The sequence below is a fragment of the Aedes albopictus genome, chromosome 1 (genome assembly GCF_035046485.1).
Source record: "Aedes albopictus strain Foshan chromosome 1, AalbF5, whole genome shotgun sequence".
In the NCBI taxonomy this organism is placed as follows: Eukaryota; Metazoa; Arthropoda; class Insecta; order Diptera; family Culicidae; genus Aedes; species Aedes albopictus.
The window spans coordinates 95,115,167-95,137,237 of NC_085136.1; the positions used below are offsets into that span (position 1 = coordinate 95,115,167).

The 22,071-nt window shown below is 41.0% G+C and overlaps 1 protein-coding gene across 6 annotated transcripts in view; it reads right to left on the bottom strand.

The window, feature by feature from the left end:
• The window catches only part of LOC109405093 (phospholipase A1), a 154,216-nt gene that overhangs the window by 117,245 nt on the left and 14,900 nt on the right, over nucleotides 1-22,071 (bottom strand). For 2 of the 6 annotated variants that reach the window (XM_029855355.2, XM_029855352.2), the window contains exon 1: nucleotides 6,680-6,994. The exons of 2 other annotated variants lie outside the window; for them this stretch is intronic. The gene's annotated coding sequence lies outside the window, so the exon portion shown is untranslated. Of the gene's footprint in view, nucleotides 1-6,599; nucleotides 6,995-22,071 lie in introns of those variants that run through there. 2 more of the 6 variants (XM_062845056.1, XM_062845055.1) reach the window with 2 other exon arrangements.

Consider the following 22,071-nt stretch of genomic DNA (forward strand, 5'->3'; position numbering starts at 1 on the left):
CGGAAACAAAATGTCCAAACGGCATGAAATTTAATAGCATACTACTAGGATGCTGTAGCTTTCATTTGATGCTGAGAGAACTCAAATCGATTGACACACGGCTGATTCATTTATTATGAAGCATTTTGTCAAAGACCTCTTAAAAAGTTAAGTTGTATTACTCCAAAGTACTCCCCGAAAGATATCTCGATTACAAAATGTCCAATCGGAATGAAATTCAAAAGCGTTCTTCTAGGGTGCAGTAGCTTTCGTTTGGGGCCTTAAGAACCCAAATCGGTTGATAGACGGCTGAGAAATTTATGGTGATACACTTTGCCAAAAATATCTAAAATAATTAAGTTGTACTACTCCCTAGCACTCTGAAAGATATCGCGGTAACCGAACATCCAATCAAAAAAAATTCAATAGCGTTCTACAAGGATGTAGTAGCTTTCGTTTGGGGCCTTAAGAACCCAAATCGGTTGATAGACGGCTGAGAAATTTATGGTGATACACTTTGTCAAAAATATCTAAAATAATTAAGTTGTACTACTCCCTAGCACTCTTTAAAAGATATCTCGGTAACCAAACGTCCAATCAAAATAAAATTCAATAGCGTTCTACTAGGATGTAGTAGCTTTCATTTGCTTCCAAGAGAACTCAAATCGGTCAACAGACGGCTGAGAACCGTGAGTGACATTTTTTTTGTAACATACATACACACACACACACACATACACACACACGCACATACAGACATTTGCTCAATTCGTCGAGCTGAGTTGATTGGTATATGTGACTCGGCCCTGCGGGCCTCGGATCGAAAGTCGGTTTTCCAAGCGGTATTTATACCCTTCTTATGGGTGTAAGAAGGATAAAAAGGCAACATAGATAAAGAAGATTTAAAGTAGGAATATTTATTTTAGTAGAACACATTATTGCCGTTTTTTGTTTTTCGGGAAATCTCGAAAATTTCGGAAACATATCCCGGGATTCGGGATTTTTTGAGATTCCGAGATTCGGGATTTTTCAGTTCCCGGGATATTCCGGAATTTTTGTCCCGGGAAATCCCGGGCAAGACCCACTAATACAAACTCATGCAATGGCAGGGCTTAATTAATAACTGTGAAAGTGCTCAAAGAACATTAAGTGGAAGCGAGGCAGGCCAAGTCCCACTGGGGACCTCGAGCCATAGAGAAGGAGAAGAATATTGATAGATCTTCAAACTTGGTGAAATAGCCGTGAGGCAAGGAATATGCGTTACAGTCAGCGGATCAGTGTATCAGGTATCAGTAGGTCGGGTCTAGAGGCACGTTCTCCTCCATTCGGGAAATTTGTGCCATCGCCATGAACACGAGCCTATTCATCATTTACCTGACAGAGAAGGGAAGGAAAAAGGATAGGACATGGGAAAGGACAAGTAAGGGAATAGGATCGTCATACTCGCAAGAGCGTACCACAATGGGTTCAAACAGCGCCCTGAGATGGGCACTGTGATAACGCATAAAACGTAAAGAGAGCCTATAGCTCTTTACCACAGCGGGTCAAGAACAACAGAACGTCCTGAAGATTCAGGTTTCTGAAGTCAGTTTCACTTAATAAGTGTTTCCCGAGTACTCGGAAACGCAATTGCGCAAAAACTGGACCGTTACATATTAAATGATACGAAGTTCCATAATCGGATTCACAGCTATCACAGGCAAATGAATCAGCTTGCTGAATATTCGCCATGTGATAACTGAGTCGGCAGGGGCCAGTCAATGCTTTGACCAGCATGCTGCAATTCTGCTTTGACAGATTTGTTAGATACTTTGCCACCCCTAGAGATGGCTCAGTTCAATACAATTTTGTTTGACGACATGTCTCCAAACTATTCCAGTATTGTTTGTGCTGAGTAGCAGCCCAGGTGTAAATCTGAAGCTTCACCCAACACTTGGATACCGGAATAGCTGGCTCAGGGCCAATGAAAGCAAAGCCAAAGCAGCCTGGCTATCTGAACAGAAGTATATTACTTTGCCCATTACGTGTTGCTGAAGTGCTGATTGCACTCCGCACATAAGAGCAAAGATTTCGGCCTGAAAAACGGTGCAGTGTCTACCAAGTGAATAAGACTGATACAGCCTTAGCTCACGAGAATAAACACCAGCACCTGCTCGACCTTCGAGAAGGGAGCCATCAGTGTAACATACGATGCCGTCTGAAATACTTCTCTCCAGATAACCAGATAACCACTCTTCCCGGGAAGGGAATTTCGTGCAAAATGTCCTATATGGAAAATTACAAGCAATTGTAGGATCACCTGGAGCAAGGACAACTTTGTCCCAATTCACCAAAAGTGGAAACAACGAGGTGTGTGTTGAACTGCGGTTCACAGGAGTTTCCTCTAGTAAACCGAGTACCCATAGACGGTAAGTGCAAGAAAGTGCTTCTTGTTTGAGATGAATGTGTAGTGGGGCAACGTCAAAGAGCACTTCGAGCGCTGCCGTAGGAGTTGAAGAGAACGCTCCAGACATCGCCATTAAGCATATCCTTTGGAGATGGCCTAATTTTGATTGGACCGTTCTCACTTCGCCCTTTTGCCACCACACAAGACATCCATGAGCCAATATCACTAGTTTACAGCATTTATGAACTCGGTAAGCTGATGATCGTTTTTGGTGTAGAATCATGCCGTGAGTTCGAAAACGCGAAAGAAAAAAAATACAGTAGAGCGGAAATTTTTTCGACTTTCCATACAAGGTTGATGATTTGAAATCGATTTTTGTTCTATTTTTAAGCAAAGTCGCTCAATTCACACATCTCATTCTCCGTAACCAATGCTCCGATTGAGCTAAATTTTTTACTGTAACTCGCCTACATATGATATGTCAAATAAACGTTGAGAAAGAATTTTTAAATTGTTTTTTTTTTCTTATTGAAAAAAAATACATTTCTTCATATATTTTTTTAAAAAAATGCTAAAATTTAAGGAGATTGTCCCCAAAACTCGCCAATATCTTGAATATCATCAATAGTACGCAAAACCTGCATTCAGATGATCGAATCGTATTATATTCAGCTTTAAATTTATGGAAAAAGATTTAAAATTTGTTGAACAAAACGCATGACATTTGAATTTTTGTAAATTCCATATTTTAAAAAGTTGTTAAACTCGATATTGAGCTAAAACTCAAAAACTGTTCTACTTTATTTTTTTTTGAAGCACGGTTTCGAAATCAGCGCTAAATTATGCTTCAAAAACTTTGGTCGTTGACTGAAGTTCACGACTTTCGTTTTTTTTTGTAAACTAGTGTATTGGACGAACAACAGATGTGTAAATCCATTTGATATACTCGGGTTTAAGACCCCAAGTTGTACCAAAGGTACGCCGGCATTGCCCAAAGGCCATACAAGCTTTCTTGATTCTGAACTCAACATGAGGTGTCCAGGAAAGCTTGGAATCAAGAATGACTCCAAAATAGGATAAATCCCATCTGCCCCAGGAGATTTGAAAGGAGGAAAGCTATTAAGTGCCCATTCAATCGATTCTAAAGTTATGACACTCCGAGCCGAAGCTAAAGAATCATAGCTACAAGAAAATACACCTGGTATGAACGAAGATCTAATATCCAAACATCCGGGGAAGAGTGTATTAACCTTCCGTAACTCGCGCGGTTGACTACCTGCGTCAGAACCACGCTAATGCTGAGTACTAAAAGCGAGATTTTTTCAACGTGTTGTACAAAATACAACAGCGCGATCGCTCGAGGGTTAAATAAACATTCTAAATCAGATCACCGTAGCACCCCCGTGGATAAATATGATACTGCATCTAGGTACCGTCGTGCGGGGTTTCTTTTTACACTTTTTCATGGTTTTTCAACTTTATAACATTATAACTCCCAGAGTAGTGAATGGATTTCCACCATTTTCACACACAGACACAATAATCGTGAGTATTATTAAGTAACTGTAGTAACTGTAGAAACAATGCATACATAGTAAATGCTCTGATACGTTATATATATTTGTTTGGTCTATTCGATGTTTTTTCGCGTCCTGACAAGCAGAAAAGGGACTGTTTGAAAAATAATTTCAACTAAATGAAGGGAAAATATTGCTTCATAATAGTCCCAAAGACATCAAACAGATTTGAACCATATTTTGAATTCAAAAAATCCATATTCAAAAGTGCCTAAAGTAGCCCTGCATTTCAAAAGTAGCCCCGCACGACGGTATTTGCAGAAAAGGTTCAGTCGATTCTTCAACCACTTACCTAATTTACAGCTTTTTAGTCCACCAAGGCGCTACGTGAGCGATTCCAATTGGCGGCTGCACTTACACTTTGCACAGCGCCTAAATGTATTCTATTCTAATTCTACTATATCGAACTGATTGTCTTTTGCACTGCTCTCACTTTTTTACCCTGTCCATGGGTGGAATGATGAGCACGAGGATGTTGATGTGTGGCTCTTGTTCCTTCTCTAGTCCGATTGGGGGTCCATTATGAGTTGCCGTTAGCCGATATCCAAGTTTGCAAGTCCGTTAGAGCATATGCTCAGAAGAGGGTCAGGTGTCAGCTGCTTTCGGGGGGAAGAGCAACTGACGAAAAATTGCAAGTGCCGGAGCTGGAATTGAACCCATGACCATCCACTTATGAAAAAAAACGGATTTGTTGACTTTTCCCGATAACAACTATGGTGTACATAATGGGAATTTTGTATTATCGTACAAATTGGTACGAAGGTTCTCAGAATTTAATGATTTTTGTTCACAGGTAGGGTTCACATATAAATGAACAAAAACTAAATTGAAAAAAAATCAGGGTCGCCTAATTTTCCCGAAAACTCTAGTGGAAAATGAACATTTTCAACAGACCCTACCTACTTTGAAAAATTATAACTCCAGAACGAAGCATCGTAAACGCATTTTTTTTGTGGAATCATAAGTAAATTTTCTCAGCTATTGAAAAAAAAATACAAAATGAAAATTGTTTTCCACAAAATGTTCAACAGTTAAGGAAAATCGGTTGGAAAAGTTGGAAAAACTATTTACGAAGTTCAGAAAAATTCCCAAAAAAAATATTTATGGGAGGAAATTTTATAAGCTAAATTCTGTGAAGTTTTCAAGATGCGTTTTTTTTCGTTCGTCTTTCATTTTGTTTTTTTTTTTCTCAATTGCTGAAAAAATATGCTTATGATATGACAAAAAATGCGTTTACTATGCTTTGTTCGTGGATTTATGATTTTTCAAAGTAGGTGGTGTCTGTGGAAAATGTTGGTTTTCCACTGGAGTTTTCCAGAAAATTTGGCGCACCTGATTTCTTTTCAATTTAGTTTTTGTTCATATATATGTGATGTTTTTACTTGAGGCAAATTTTAAGAATGCAACGGCTTGACCATAAATTGTAGAAAAAAAAACCAAAACAAAAACATTAAAATTTTCATAATACCGTGATTTATATAAAACCAGGTTCCTTTTATCAGGTAAAGGAAAAAAATAAAATAAATAACGAAATGATAACAGGACTAGAGAAGTCCAGCATACAATCAACGTTATGCCAACGAACCGCTCTGGAAGACATTCCGCCTATCCAGTAATGGCACACAAAGAAACAGGTTGTAGATTTTTTTTATGGCCTTTCTGAATTCCATCCTTATGGAGCGGGCAGCAGCATTTCAAGTTCTGGACCTTCTGGTAGGTGTGGGCTGAAAATGCCAATACTGCCCGAATGGAGCCTGCTTTTTTGGGTTCCGGATGTCCAAGTTGTTTCAGCAAAATTCCTTGACTAGTGCCATCGACCTGGCTTCGAACTAGCTTGATGTCGCGGGATTGTTCAAAACAAATTACTAGTCGAGGAATATCCATAAAGTTTTTAGGTCTTCTGTAAATTATGTAAATTGATTTGGAGTGGTGTTTTGAAACAAAGTGTGTGGTTTAGGAGCTGGCTCTAGACACTTTGTAGAGGCGACCTTGACATGCCAAAAAAAGTGAATTAATCGCCTAATCATAATCACAAATTAGTGTTATCACTTAAACTAATGGTTAGTTTACAATCGGTCTAGATTGAATCAATTAGCTTTTCATCACTATTATCGTTTTCGCTGCGTAGTGTATCAGGGAGCTTCAAAAAAAAAAAAGGCAGACCATGTGTTAACAGTACTCCAGAAATAGCCATTAATCACTGCTACTGTTGATTTTTTTTACCAAATCCCAAGCATCTTCCGCAATTCATCTTCGTTGGTTTTTACAAGTCCATGATAAAAACAAAACTCATCACAAATTCCGAGCAGTTACCAGCCTGCCATCAATCCATCACGATCCATAACTGGTAGTAATTAATTGACACCTCGCTTGCATTAGCTACCGCTATGTTTTCGACTAATCCGGTCGCTTCCTCAGCTGTGCGTGAACATTCCTAGTACAACTTTCCAAAACAGCGTATCTAGCATTTCAAACCCAAAAAGTCTCACAACTGTTTGAATGATTTTTAACGAATCTTTTCCTAATCATAGACTCAATCACTTGTTCAAAAATGCTCTATTTTTTCGTTGTATCGTGCTGTATACATCATTTTGTCAAATTATACTTAATTTAGTTTTTCCGTTCCCCCGCACATCTCCATCGCCCCCAAACCTTACACATTTATCCACCTTCTGTTCTTCAGCCCGCGCGCGATCAATGAACTTTTTGGGGCACGCTGGCTGCCGCCGCCGCTCACCTTTCGCTATCAAAACTCCGATCGAGTAGGTAATGCACCAACAACGAACGGACGGCCGAAATAAACCGCCAAAACACGAAACAAACAAAAACACCACTCCACTCACTCTTCTCTTTATCGGACTGAACTTGAACTTGATCTTGTCGCTACGCACGCTCGCGTCCAACTGGATCGCGCGCATTGTCGTGCGCATCGGGAAAGGGGACACTCTTTGGTGCGGTGGATTGCGTTGCTACATCGCGCCAATCTGGACCCTAAGGCTGTGCTTTCATGCTGGACGCTAGGAGCTAGCCCGGCAGGTAGCTGTGCTAATCGAAAAACGACTGACGAAGTGTCAGGGAAATGCATTCGCCGAATCCATTAACGATCAGCGTTCCCGTTAGGTTTTTAAAGACTCTGGGAAAGGAAACCGCAACTCAGACGTTATCGAAGAAGAGTGTCATTGCAATCCTTCTCATGAAACGACTTGTTTTTAGTACGGTGTATCGATAATTTTTCGTAGAAAGATTTTCACTGTATGGTTTCTTATTTCAAGAAAGGTACATGTTAAAGTTCCTTTGAAGCAATAAAGTTAATAAACTATAGAGGACGAATGTCGCTGGCGTCGCCACCGCAACATCTCTTGCTGGAGAAGATAGGGAGGGATATAAGTGTCAAAGCGAAAAAGTATGCAGTTTGACAGATAGATACCCGACATGTTTCGGAACGAGAACAAAGGGAACAGCAGCGACATTCGTCCTCTATAGTATATTAACTCTATTTTTGAAGCACAGTTTGGGAAAACTTTTTTCAAACTCTAACTGAAATACTGAATTGTCCCAAAACCTTGCTCAAAAGATTTTGTTATTTTTTTTTTGGTTATGAATATTTTTTGAAATTGCACCGAAACGGAAATTTGCAAAATTCAGTATCCCTAAGTCACCCAACAAATGAATGCTGAGGATCTGTGATTTCTTTTGGTGCTCAAAGCGAAATGTTCTATCGTGGGTCGTTTTCCTAGCGATACTTTTTTTTTCGATAATATTTTCTACCACAGACAACGTGTGGGGATTTCATTGAAATTCCTCCAGAAATTCTTAAATGATTTATTTTCGTGATCCAATCCCCCATAAATTAATAAACAGACTTCCTCAGGAGTTCCCCCGACTATTATACTATGTATTTTATCAGAAATTCCTTCTAAGGGTAATTATAAGCATGAGAACTCAAATGCTTTTATGTATTTTTTAAAGTTTTGTTTTTAAATATGTCCTACAAATTTCTACAGGAATCACTGATAAATTTCTTAGGAAACATTTGAATTGTGTAAGATTATTTACAGATGCATAGCCATGCATTTCTGTAAAGAAATCCGTCCAGGAATTATTTTGCAGGATTTCTCCAGGAGTTCTTCTGAAAATATCCTAACTAAGTGATTCTGTTGAGAATACCACCAGTAGTGGTATCTCTAGGAGTTTTTTTCAGAAATACCTTTATAAAATTCATCAGAAAATCCTTTTTTGATTTCAACAGAAATTTCCTTAGGGATTGCACAAAAGTAACCAAGTTGGCCCACTGAAGGTTCAGTTGTTATCTGGCTCAATCAAGCGAAGCCGGAAGCTTGCTTACTAGCTGATGTTGCAAACTCCACTTACGTCTCTAGTCAATCCTCCTGAATCAACAGTAGAGCATTGAATGAAATACGGCTTAAGTTTGACTAAATCTCATATTTAAGGTTTTCATCATCGCCGAAACATTCCACGGGTGCATCAGTAAACTCTGCACCTATGTTCGTCTTTCTTTCCAAGGTCTTCTCTGTTGTGAATTGCAAGTCAGACCCATTTGTAAAAAAGTAGGCACTGAGAAAATAGATTATGAAGTTTTTAAATTCGATTTCTATGTGAAACTTCAAAAAATCGCCTTGAATTGAAAACTTTTGCGATCATTATGAAACTTGTACAAAATGTTTCAAACGTGAAAACATAGCTGTGAAAATATAGAACTAGCTCAAACACAACTTCATAATGGGTCTGACTTGCGATTACTTTTCATTATGAGAAAATCTGACTTGATCTTGTTTTTCGATTTTACTGAACAAACTATATATTTTTATTTAAATACGCAGCTGAGATATCATCAGCAGAAAAATCAAAAACTGTCATTAACTCAATTTTGGCTAAAATTCAGATGTGACTGACTTGACTTGCGGTTCATGTAATCTGGAGACCGACCACTTCTCGCGGACTTTCCGAAGAGATTGGAAAAAAGCCTGCTTCTCTGCTTGTATTTCAGAGGTCGAACACTACATGCAAGCTGAACTAATTGGAGAAATCCTGAAGTGAATCTCGCAGTAAATCCCGAAAAAGTTGAAGGATTTCCTAACGGGATTCATGCAAGAATCCTTGAAATAACTCTTGAAAAATTCCTACACACTTAATTTTGATTACCGAGTTCGGTAATTTTTTGACGAGATTAGAACTGCTGAGCACCGAGCTCGTTCAGCAAAAATGCATTGTTTATCTATTCCATACGATTTTGACAGTTGTTTTACTGGACCTCAATAAAATCCATTACCGAAACTACCGAGATCGTACTGCTGTTCTAATCTCGTCAAAAAAGTACCGAACAGGCAATTAAAAAATAAGTGTGTAGAGAAACCCTGAAGAAGTTCCTGAGGCAATCCGTGGAAAAAAAAACTCCTTGAGGAATTATAGAAGGAGCTTTAGTAGACCCTAAAGAATTCCTGAAAGAATCCCTGAAGGAGTTACCGGAGGAGTCTCATAAGGAGTTGCTAGAAAAATGTTTCCTGCAATACATGGAGAAATTCCCCAAAGAATACCAGGAAAAATCCCTGAATGTATTAATGGAAGAATCCCTGACATTAACATCAAGAGAAATCCATGAATGAACTCCAATGAAAAACCCCTTGTGGTTTTTCTAGAGGGATTTCAAGGAAAAATTCCTAGAGAAATCCCTGACGAAACTCCTAGAGGAATCCCCGATGGAGTTCCGAAAGAAATCCCTCAAGAGATTAGAGCACAGTAAATCACTCTTGGAACTTCGCAAAAAAAAAATCCCTCTAAGAATTCCAGTAGAAATCCTTGAAGGTATTCCTGGCGGAATCCATCAACGAACTTCTGGAGGAATTCCTGAAGAGTTCCTGTATAAGTTCCTGAGAGATTTCCTGGAGAAGCCCCTGAAGGAGTTTGTGGATAAATCCCAAAAAAGTTTTTTGGAAGGTAAATCACAGAAGGAGTTCCCAGATGATTCTTTGAAGGAATTCCTGGGAAACAACTATGGCAATTTAAGGAGAAATCATTGAAGAAATTCCAGTAGGAACTTCCGAAGATTTTCCGACAGAGCTCTTGGAAAAAATCTGTACAGTAAATTCTCCAGCAACTTCCAGTTCCAGGGGAAATCCCTTTAAGAATTCCAGAAAAAAAAGCCCAAAAAATTCCTGAAAAAGAATGAGTTCCTGGAGGAAAGGCTGAAGGAGTTTATGAAGAAATCCTTCAAGAAATTCCAGGAAAAGTGCCACAAAGAATTTTAGGAGAAATCTCTAAATGAGTTCCTGGACAAATCTCCAGAGGAGTCCTTGGAGAAACCCCTGAAGAAGAGATTTCTTAAAGAATTACAGAAGAAATCCCACAAGGAACTCCAAGAGAAATACCTCAATGAAGTTCCAAGAGAAATCTCTGTAGGAATTCCTGGAGAAATTTTTGGAGGTATCTCTGAAGAAATTTCTGTAGGAATCCCGGGAAAAAAATGCTCGGAGGAATCCCAGGAAAAAGTCATGGCGAAAATGAAGATGAACTTTCTGGATTCATATCTTAAGAAATTTCTGGAGGAACTCAAGACAAAAAAGCTGGAGTAACCTTGAATGAACTCCAGGAGAAATTCCTGAAAAAATCTCCCCAGCAATTCCAGAAAGAAATTCCTCAATGATCAGAGCAATTTTTGGATGAATGGGGCACGTTCGGTGTAGTACTAGATTTGTAGTAATGAGCTGAATTTTAGTATGGTGAGAAGGTCCATTCTCCGTTTCTGCAAAGAAATGGTGCAAAAAGCGTGGGTATTATGATTCCTTGCCTAATTTGATACTGTTTGAGCAAAACTTTGGATAACTATGTTGTTTATGTTGCAAGAAATGGAGAAAACAACAACACTGTTGCTCAAAGTTTTGCTCAAACAGCATCAAATTAGGCAAGAAATCATAATACCCACGCTTTTTGCACCATTTCATTGCAGAAACGGAGAATTGACCTTCTCACCATACTAAAATTCAGCTCATTACTACAAATCTAGTACTTCACCGATCTGTCCTATTCAAGAAGAAATACTTAAGAATATCCCTTCAGAAATCACAAGTCACAAGTAGTTTTAGGAGAAATCCATGAAAGGCTTTACGAAAACATCCCTCAAGAAATTCTGGTAAGAATCCCACAAAAAATTCTAGAAGACACTTCTGAAGAAATTCTTGCATCTCTGAAGAGTTCCTTGAGCAATCCCTGGAAGATTTTTTTTTATGAAAAGATGATTCTTGCAGGATTTCCTAGAATAATTTTAGCAATAATTACTCAAAAGGTTCCTCCAGGTTTCAGAATTTATTCCTGTCTTTGTTCTTTAAAAAATGCTTCAAGGATGTCTGCAATGGTTCTTTCAAAACTTCTTCCCGGACTTTTCCTGCGTCTTCTCCAGGATATGCTCAAGAATTTTTTTTCGAAAGATTTACTTCGACACCAGCCCATGGGTTTCTCCAGAAATTTCTCCTGGGACTCCTTTAGGGATTCTTAGAAATGTCTTGTCCTATAAAAGTTCATGCATATATTCCTTCGTTTGGGATTTCTACCAAAAATAAATTCTGAAAAAAAATCTTCTAGGAATATGGGCAGGGGTTTCTCAAGGAATTCCTCCGAAGATTTCTTCAAAAGAAGCAGCTATAGCAGCAATTTCCAAAAATTCATCTAGGGTTTTTTTTGGATTTCTTTTATACATTCAGGGATTCTCTCAGTCGTTTATTACAATTTCTAATACATTACAATTTCTACTAGCAATTTCTCAAAAAATCCTTCTGAATGTTCCCTCAGGGTGGTTCTTCAGATCTTTCAAAGATTCATCCAAACAACTATTTATTCAGGAAACTTCTGCGGTGATAAAAAATTGCAAGGCGAAGCACTTGTTGCACAGGATTCAGAATTCATAAATTTCTCAGAGTAGCTCTACATATATTTTTGGGTACTTATTTCTTCAGACATTCTTCCCGTAACGTTGGTAGATCACCTTGGAATGGTGCGTTACAGCGTTAGAACTACCACGTCTAGTTTCAATTTTGCTATTTTCCTGCCTAAAGTAAGAGCATAGATGGAAACTTGATGTGTTTTTGTAATGCTTCTGTTTTTATTTGTAATGTTTTTACTGTTAGGGGCTGTCCATAACACGCGTGGTAATTTTTTTGGGACTTCTCAACCACCCCCCCCGCGTGGTCATCAGTCCATACAAATTTTTTTATTCGTCCATACAAAATGGTCGAACCCCCCCCCCCCCCCCTCCCCCCCCACTCATGACCACGTGGTTTATGGACAGCCCCTTACTGCGAACGGTTTCTGTTTTTATTTATTTTTTCCTCTTCAATATCGTGTTTGTCAAACATTGATTGGATGCCTCAATTCTTCGGCGCTTTCAATATCTTCAGTATTGATATGCGAATGTGTATGTTATTTATATTTTAGTTTTTGTATACTAATATAATTTCTTTCAGGAATGTCAAGGTAAGTTCATTTGACAGATCTGCAAACCATCCATCAAATGTCAACTGCACTCATGATTGTCGAATAGAGCTCCTCATAACAATCCCACCCTACTAACACAAATTCCTTCTCCTTAACGTCTATGGAGATAGTTTGAGTATCCTGTATCTTCAAGTAGACGTTAAACTAACATTCCTACCCTTTCCTAGCAATTGTAAGGACGTGGCCAGGTATACAATGTGATGCTTGTTTCGACCAACTCTAACACGTAGAAAAAGGCGTTAATCCCAAACGCTATTTTAGTGGCACTACATATTATGCTGATCATTGTTCCCACGATGTGTACAATCGCCTATGCTATGCTATGCAATGCTACTTATTTCATCAGTCATTCTTGAGAAACTTCTTCTTAGAAAGTATGTGTAGGAGTTTTTCCAAGCGTTCTATCGGAAAACCCCTAAGAGATCTAAAAATATGTTTAAAAGATTCATCAAGAATTACACCAGTACTTTTGCTTGAAATTTCTGCAGATGGGTTTCTCCAGGAACCCCTTCAGCAATGGTTCAAGTGTTTTTTTTTCCAGGAATTACTTCCGGAATTCCTGCAGAAGACTTTAAAGATATTTTTGGCTAGGAGTTAAGGAGCTTCTTCAGGAAGTTTTCAGGCATTCATCCGAGAATTCTTGCAGAGATAAGCTTAGAAATAGCTTCAGGAGTTTTGTCTAGGAATCTTTCCGAAGAATTTTTTAAGATTTTTTTTCCTATGATTCTTCAAAAGTATTACCAGGTATCAGTATGTTGGCTCCAGAGGCACGTATCACCAGGAGTTTTTATTGGATTTCCTCAGACAATCCTCCTGGAATTTGTTCATTGATTTCTGCAGGAAGTTTTTCCAAAAATATTGCAGTAATTGTTTGTGCGACTCCTAGAAAAACTTCTGGAGTTATATCTGAAACAATGTGAAGAAATCTCGAGAGATATTTCTAAAACAAAAAACAAATAATTGTTGGAATTTTAGCAGGACCCTAAAAAAAATCTTATGTAATTCTTGAGAAGATTCTCTACAGATTTTATTTAATGAAATTGAAAAACCGCATTGAAGAATTCTTGAAGAAGTCCTTGGTAGGAATTCCCGAAAAAATCCATAAATGTTAGTGGAAGTCTCTGAAGATATTTTCAAGGAATCCCAAAAAGATAAAGGTTATCCAGTTAAATCGTTGTAGAAATATCATGAAGTACTTTTAAATGAATATCAGGGAAATTCCAGAAAATGTATTGTAAGGAATCCCAAAAAAGATCTCTAAAAAATTTCCTGCAGATATACTGGGAGAAATTCCTCGAAAACAAACCTGGTAGAATTTTAAAAAGTGTTTATTTAGGATTTTTAAAGAAAAATCCTGGAGAAATCCTTTGATGAAATTGGAATTTGTGAAAATTTTCCTAAAGTAATCTGTGGGCATTTTCATGAGTGAGTAACTGTGGAAAAACCTGGAGTAACGTCTTGGTAAGCTTCTGCCAAGATCCATAGGAAAAAAAAACTTGAATATTACTTAAGGAATTCCTGTAGACATTCTAAGAAGGTTCTTTTGAATAAATGTCTAAAAGAATTCGTGGAGAAATTCTATAGTTAAGAACTTTGAAAGAATCTTAGAAAGAATTTCTGAAGAAATTGACCTGTTGATAATTAAAAAGGGATCACTGTGAAGAACTTTTCAAACGAATTGCTAGAAGAATTTATAAATTAATACATGGCGAAGTTACAGAAAGGACCTATGAGAATCAACCTTAATGAATTATTGGAGAAATTTCGGCAGAAATTTTTGAGGGATGATCTGAAAGCCCTGGATAAATGCCTTGCAAATTCCTGGATAATCCTCAGGAGGAGTATTTTAAAGAAACATTGCTAATTTTTTAAAACTGAATCCCAGGAATCCATAAGTGATCTCCTAAAGCAATCTTTTGAAAATTTTAAAAGAATCACCAAATTAGAATTTTCAAAGGAATACCCACAATAATTTATGAAACAAATTTAGGGAGAATTTCCGCGGAAGATTCAGAGAGAAACATTTTGAGATATTACTGGAGAATTTACTGGAGGGATTCTGAACTTTTCATTTTTATGCTAGGTATGGACCGCAAACGGAATTGCTTAAGTAATTTTGGTTCAGTGCATTATTTTTCCTTGACCGAAATGGACAAGAAATTTAACACAGCAAGCCCTATTTGATTTGGCGTTTCTTCTCAGCTTCATACTGGGGTCAGGAAAAATCTCATTTCTTGAGCGATTCCTTGTCTGAATTTTTCATGCATCAAGATAGACCAAGAAATTTCTTGCGATCTGTATACTACCTATTAGAGAATTCTCCAAAGGCGTTTCTGCAAAACTTTTCAAAACTTCTATGGTTTTTTAGGATTTTTTTTAGGAATCTATGGAGGAATTTTTAAAGATATACATATATGGATGGTTTTCTAAATGAATCCTTTGGTAAATTGCTGGAGGAATCTCTTAAAGGGTTACATACCTTACGTGGATAAGAAAAACGAACAATCTTTAATAGCATAATCTGAAATATAGATATCACCGTAACGGCACTTTTTTTAAAACACCATTTCGAGATAATTGCGTTTAAAGTTTCACGCTTTGCCTTGTCCCTATGGACTTTTCAAGCTAGTATGTATACTTTCTAAAGCTAATATACTTTCAGACAATGCAATAAAAAAGTTCGATTTTATTATCACTTTCAATAAGAATATTTTATGTTTAACGGAACATTTTTTAAAAGATATTGAAATTTTTCGAATATTTATGAGTAACATTGCACATTTTTATGGAATATACGTTCATTCTTTATCGAGCGCGTTTTGGTTCTCTACGGAGCATTTGCAATTTGTTATGGCCGCAATAATCTTATGTCATTTTCTTGTGAGAACTGCCAGACTTATGTTTTTTGTAGAATGATAATTAAGCCAGAACTTTTCTTGTTCCTATGTGATTTTATCTCCGCCGCGTCTTAACTTCAAAACTTTCCACAGGAAGCATTCGCATGGCTTTGTCGTCCATAAATTTGCGATTTGTGATTCAAGAAATGCTATCTCCTCTTTGTGATCAGTTCAAACGGTGGAACAATCGCCAATATTGCTCCCATGTTGCGTTATATTCTTGAACTGCAGCATCATGACTTGCAGTTTTGAATTCGAAAAGCACATAACCAAGCATTTCGATATGGCTATTTATAACGTCGCGTTGGAGAAAAGAATAAGAGAAATGAAATCTGAACTTGTTAATTAATGCCACAAGCAAAGTATAGGAAGGTATATGACTTGCATTTTTTTTTAGAATGAACCATCTTCGACAAACACCAGACGTCTGCTGCCAGAAGGAATGAAGTAATGCAAACAAATTCAAGCTAATTTAATTACAGGTTGATATCTTATCAGAATTTCAAAACAGCATCATTTTAGAGTTCAGAATAAGAATCTTGAATCAAATTTCAAAAATATCCGTCTTATATAGAAAACCAGAAGACTGCTGTTGATGATTTCAGGAAATTCTGCACAAAATAGCTGGGAAACTCAACTCTGTTCAAGGCAATCAGTGTATACATAGTAGGTGTGTATATGTATGAATGGTAGTTTCATAGAGCTTTGATTTGTGCTTTGGTATCTTCTAGAATCCTGCCCTGTGTGACAATTTTGTTATTTGCCTTTCTTATACCCCAAAGTGTACCGTGGATACACAGTTATGGATCACACACGGTTACGGATCAATTCGATGTTCACGATCAAATGTCGCCTCACTGCACACCATGACATATCATAGCAAAGTCTTCATAGCATAAACACTATACACTAAAACCCCAATTTACGCTCACTTCTTTTGCGCCAAACTCAATTTGCGCCCCCCGATTTACGCACTAATTCCCAAATAATGCTCCCCCCATTTACGCACTAATTCCCAAATAGCGCTCCCCCAATTTACGCTCCTTAGGCGTAAATTGGGGTTTTAGGTATTCGGAAACAAGTAACATGTGATACATATGATATATAGAGGGTTAGGGTAGAGGGTAGGGTAGATGGTTAGGGTAGAGGGTAATGTTAGATGGTAGGGTAGAAGATAGGGTAGAAGGTAGGGTAAAAGGCAGCCGGCTGAACGGGCTCGTTTAGAAGTTAACCATCAATGTTAAATTCTTTTCCCGATCAGCCTAGATAGCTGTGTAGTGTCGGTAGCGGTTGTCTCAATTGGCTAAGAATAACACTACGGACCACCTGTTCCGGGGGTAAAAGTCCACCAAACAGGGAACCCCAATCCAAGGTGTCAGGCGACCCGTGCTGATGGATGAATGGTTGAGGGGGTTTAAAATATGCTCGATCTTTAACGGAGCCCGTAACGTAGGTAGATCGCCTTTATGTGTTGCGTTACGGTTCAAGATCTACCAAACCGAACCCTAGTGACATCCGGTTTGTCAAGTTGGGGTAATGTATTTTGGTAATAAGGATTCATGATACAAAGTCCTTGTTACTGGTGACAGTTTCTAAAATTGCATTTATACTGCCTTGCTGATAGTTAAAGAATCGGACTTTGCCCACCCGAGACTACACTTGATGTTAGGAAAACAAACATGCTTTACGTATCTAACTGCGTACTAATCTATCAAGGACTGTTAAGTTCTGGTAATTCAAGGACTCACGTGCATTCTTATTGCAGAATACATTCTCTAATTTGACAGAGTTTTGCAACTAGCCTAAAGTCCCGGGTTTTTCTATGTTGTCCTGGGACTAAACTAGAAGCAAGACATGGATGGGGCTAGAGTTCCGATGCATGGATAAATATCAGTACCACCGTTTTGTTTTTCTCAGAATACAAATAGATTGTGTTTGATTAGGGGCGCTCTTTCACTGGGATTTAAATCTCTATGATAACGGGACCTTTTCATCGCAATCGATTTCTTGCACCTCTGGGATAACAAAACAGGAACTGTACAGAAATCGATGCTTCATTGCCTCTCAATGACAATGGAGTAGTACGACATGCACTAAATACTAAGGATACGGGTAATGCCACAAAAGATCTAAATACTGGTCGCAGTGGCTCACCCGAACAGAAAAAAAAAAAAAAAAAAAAAAAAGGGTAAAAGGCAAGGTAGTGGGTAGGGTAGAGGATTAGGGTAGAAGGTAGGATAGAGGGTTGGGTAGAGGATTAAGGTAGAGGGTTGGGTAGAGGGTAGGGTAGAAGGAAGGGTTGAGGGTAGAGGTTAGGGTAGATGATTAGCGTAGAAGGTAGGGTAGAGGGTTAGGGTAGAGGGTAGGGTAGAGACTATGATAGAGGGTTAGGGTAGAGGGTAGGGTAGATGATTAGGGTGGAGGGTGGGTAGAAGGTATGGTGAAAAGTTATGTTGGAGGGTAGGGTAGAAGTAGAAGGTAGGGTAGAGGGTAGGGCAAAAGGTAGGGTAGAGGGTAGGGTAAAGGGTTAGGATAGAAGATAGGATATAAGGTAGGGTAGAGGGTACGGTAGAGAGGGTAGAGTAAAAGAAAAGAGGGTAGGGTAAAAGGTAGGTTAGAGGGTTAGGGTAGAAGGTGGGGTAGAAGTTAGGGTAGAGGGTAGAAGAGAAGGTAGGGTAGAGGGTAGGGTTGATTTTTAGCGTAGAGGGTAGGGGAGAGGCTTATTGTAGAGGATAGAGTAGAAAATAGGATAGAGGGTTTGAGTAGAGGGTAGGGTTGAGGGTTAGGGTAGAGGGTTAAAGTGGAGAATAGGGTAGAGGGTTGGGGTAGAGGGGAGAGTGGAGGATAGGATGGAGGGTTAGGGAAGGATGACATGAGATGAAAGATGAGAGATGAGAGATGAGAGATGAGAGATGAGAGATGAGAGATGAGAGATGAGAGATGAGAGATGAGAGATGAGAGATGAGAGATGAGAGATGAGAGATGAGAGATGAGAGATGAGAGATGAGAGATGAGAGATGAGAGATGAGAGATGAGAGATGAGAGATGAGAGATGAGAGATGAGAGATGATTCCATACCATGCTAAGCTGCAACATACGATCGTAAACATCGAATTGATCCGTAACCGTGTGTGATCCATAACTGTGTATTCACGTATATGTTCACTCAATACCGAATATTCGATAGAAGGCTCGGAGGGTCAAGTTACATATACCAATCAACCCAACTCGAAGAATTGAGATGATGTATGTGTTTTTTTTTTTCCTTCTAAACCATAGGGGGATAAATCTGCTCATCAGACACCCTAACAGGAAGGTTAGGGTAGTGTGGGGATGAGGCCGTCTTCTACAATGCCGGTAGAAGCCAGGACTACTCTCTCCTCGACCCACTAAAACACATTCCTATGGTCGCCAAACCCTACGTCTCTCCGGAACCACCAAGAAGGTATTGCTTCAGAGAGGGGCTAGTGCATATCGCACCCTCAAGGTTAGCTGCCGTAGCCTAGCAGCAACGAACATCGATGACTCGCTCTGGAGAGTCCATCACGATAGCATGCTGGCGCTTAGCCAGTTTCCCGAGTGGTCCTCGCCACTCCCTTTGTCCTCGGAAGGCGGGCAGGGTCAACCCCGCCCGCGCCCTACTGCTGAGCGGACATCAAGAACTGATGCCCACGTGCAACCCGATCTGACCTGCCCGCAAAGGAAGGGTATCACTACCCTTCAGGCCCTATCAGATGCACCCGTAGGTTGCAGACAGCAGGATCTCACCTACCCCGACCCTTGCCGGGGACCCCTTTCCAACCGCGGGCTCAGATCCAACCCAGTAGACCGACGCCACGACAGCACCGCTACCGGGACTTCCTCTCCGCGGCCACTTAATCGCTGTAAGGGTCGATCTCGACCGCAGGGCACCGGTATGACCTACGAAGCCGACTTCGAACCCCTGGACCACCTCTTGTACTGCATCTGGACTAGCCATTCTCCGAGTCCACGCGCCACCTCCTCAGTAGCTCCCAGACGATATGGGTGATAGCCGTTGAAACGGCATTCCAGCTAATCTCATCCCTACACATTCTCTGGACCAAGTTGTCCGGAGTTGTGTCCTCCCCGCATGTGGCAAGCATGCGGTCACGCATTGTGCGAAAACGCGGGCACACGAACAAAACGTGTTCCGCCGTTTCCTCTAAACCATTGCACACTGGGCATTCGGGAGAATCCGCATGCCCGAAACGGTGTAGATACTGTCGGAAGCAACCATGACCTGCAAGGACCTGTGTCAGGTGGAATGAAACTTCCCCATGGCGCCTCTTAATCCAACTATCTACCCTCGGTATCAACCTATGGGTCCACCTTCCTTTGGTGGAACTGTCCCACGCGCGCTGCCATTTGACCATAGAGGCCATCCTGACAGTTTTACGTATGCCTCTTGTGCCGCGCATTTCGAAGCACTCCATGTCCTCACTGATAAGAATGCTGATAGGCACCATACCAGTAATGACACAGAGAGCGTCGTGTGACACGGTACGGTACGCGCTTGCAACCCTCAGACACATAAGCCTGTAAGTACTTTCCAGCTTCCGTCGGTAGCATTCAGTACTTAGCGCGGTACCCCACGCCGGGCCGCCATACCTAAGTATGGACGTAGCAACACTAGCCAGAAGCTTGCGCTTACTGGCGTACACCGCTGAGCTATTGGACATCATCCGGGACAGTGCCGCAATAGCTGTGGAGGCTCTTTTACAGGCATAATCGACGTGGCTACCGAAGGTAAGCTTATCGTCGATCATCACGCCCAAGTGCTTGACAGAGCGCTTCGACAGGATAGTGCATTCTCCTACACTGATCTCCGTCTGCTGCGCCGACTGCATGTTGTTAACAACCGTCACCTCTGTCTTGTGGTGAGCCAGCTCCAGTTTTCTGGACCGCATCCACGCCTCCACAACCTTGATCGAGTGGTCGGTAGTCAACTTCACCTCCTCGATCGTTTCACCGTAGACTTCGAGCGTAATATCGTCGGCAAATCCGACAATCACCACTCCCACTGGGTACTCTAAACTCAACACCTCGTCGTACATGACATTCCATAACACCGGACCCAGGATGGAACCTTGCGGGACTCCTGAGGTTATGTGAAAGCACTTCCGACCCACCTCCGTGTCGTATACTAGTACGCGATTCTGGAAGTAGCTTCCGAGAATTTTGTACAAGTACTCCGGTATCCCCAGACGCAAGAGCGCATCGGCAATAGCAGCCCAACTGGCGCTATTAAATGCATTCCTTACATCCAGAGTCACTACCCCGCAGAAGCGAATTCCCCTCCTCTTAGGCTCGAGTGCTTTCTCGGCGGTTTTTGTAACCGACAAGATAGCGTCTACGGTGGACCTCCCCTTCCGGAAGCCATACTGGTTGCTCGAGAGACCATTTACGCCCTCAGTGAACTTCAACATTCTATTGAGGATGATCTTTTCGAGCACCTTCCCCGCCGTGTCAATCAAGCATATTGGTCTATATGCCGACGGGTCTCCGGGTGGTTTCCCCGCCTTTGGCAATAGTACCAGGCTCTGCCTCTTCCAAGCTTCTGGGAAAACTCCCTCGTCCAGGCATTTCTGCATAGCAGACCTGAACATCTCGGGAGCTTCTGCAATAGCTACTTTTAAGGCCAGGTTCGGAACTCCGTCCGGACCTGGGGCCTTACCTACGCTAAGGGACTTAGCTATCCCCGCAAGTTCCACATCGGTGACCCTTTCCTCATCGCCAGCCCCAGTCCCCGGCTGTCCTACGAAAGGAGGCCAAGGACTAGGATCATGACGCGGAAAAAGTCCTCCAATGATCCCCTCCAACATCTCTGGAGATTGCTCTGTAGGAGCCATCACACCTCTCGTCTTGGCCATAACGATCCTGTAGGCATCACCCCACGGGTTCGTATTGGCACTCTGACAGAGACCCTCAAAGCAGGCCTTTTTGCTTGCTCTTATCTCGGTCTTGAGCGCGGCTTTTGCAGCGGCGAACACCACCCGCCGTTCGTTTCGCTCTTCCTCTGATCGTGCTCGCTGCATCCGCCGCCTAGCCCGTAGGCAGGCGCGGCGCAGGTCCGCAATCGCGTCGGTCCACCAGTAAGCCAGTGGCCTCCCATTTCTAGGGTGGACTCTCCTAGGCATGGTCGCATCACACGCACGTGAGAGCACCGCTACCAGCTCGTCGCCGTCTAAACCGAGTAAGTTTCGCTCACGGCGGAGCGCTTCCCTAAATACCTCTTCGTCGAAGTATGATGTCTTCCACCTACGAGGGCTTGGCCTTGGCCTAGCCGCCTCTTCTTCTATCCGCTGTCTGCTGTTGTTGTAGTCGATACTGTAGCGAACCGCCAGGTGGTCGCTGTGAGTGTAGCCATCATCTACTCTCCAGTTCGAACTACTTGTTAGGCCAGGACTACAAAAGGTCACGTCAATATTTGACTCCGCTCCGTTTCGGCTATAGGTACTCTTGGTACCGACGTTAGCCAAGTCGACATCTAAGATGGCCAGTGTTTCTAGCAGGATCTGACCCCGCTGGTTCGTGAAACGGCTTCCCCATTCCACAGCCCAGGCATTAAAGTCACCCGCTATTACCACCGGCCTTCGCCCTGTTAGCACGGTCGTTAAGCGGTCCAGCATTTGCGTGAACCGCTCGATCGGCCACCGCGGAGGCGCATAACAGCTACAGAAGAAGACCCCGTTTACTTTGGCGACCA